This window comes from Gavialis gangeticus, unplaced genomic scaffold (assembly GCF_001723915.1).
Source record: "Gavialis gangeticus isolate Ggan-Ray unplaced genomic scaffold, GavGan_comp1, whole genome shotgun sequence".
Lineage (NCBI taxonomy): Eukaryota > Metazoa > Chordata > Crocodylia > Gavialidae > Gavialis > Gavialis gangeticus.
In genome coordinates, this window is record NW_017729025.1 from 107,759,375 (window position 1) to 107,759,880 (window position 506).

Sequence of the window (506 nt, forward strand, 5' to 3'; positions counted from 1 at the left end):
GATCCTGGTGTTCCCTGTTTAAAAATTGCAAATTCTCTGATAAGATATCCAAATACTCTCATTAAAATACCCCAAATCTGTGTTCTTCTGCTATTAAAATGAAACACCACTATATATAGGGAGATCAGTTGGGTAATATTTTATTGACATATTTACAATTTTAAAGCATTTTGGAAGCCTACCAGTGCCTCTATCATCATTATAAAACGAAATTCTAAATATCTATTAGGGCTGTGCAACACTTTGGGTGCTCATTCAATTCGGAGGAAATTCGGCCCAATTCAGTGGCCGCATCTCTGAATCCAAACTGGTAACCAATTAAAAGGTCTGAATTGATTCAAAGCTCTCCAAATCGATTTGGAGAGCTTCAATGATTTGGACAGTCCCTGGGGGCTGCAGCAGGAAGCTGCAGCCGGACTCAGAGCTGGCAAGTAGGGGGCGGAAGAGGTGGAGATGGAGGAGAGGGGAGGGGACCATGGGGGGACCCCTGCCAGGCCCCATTCCCC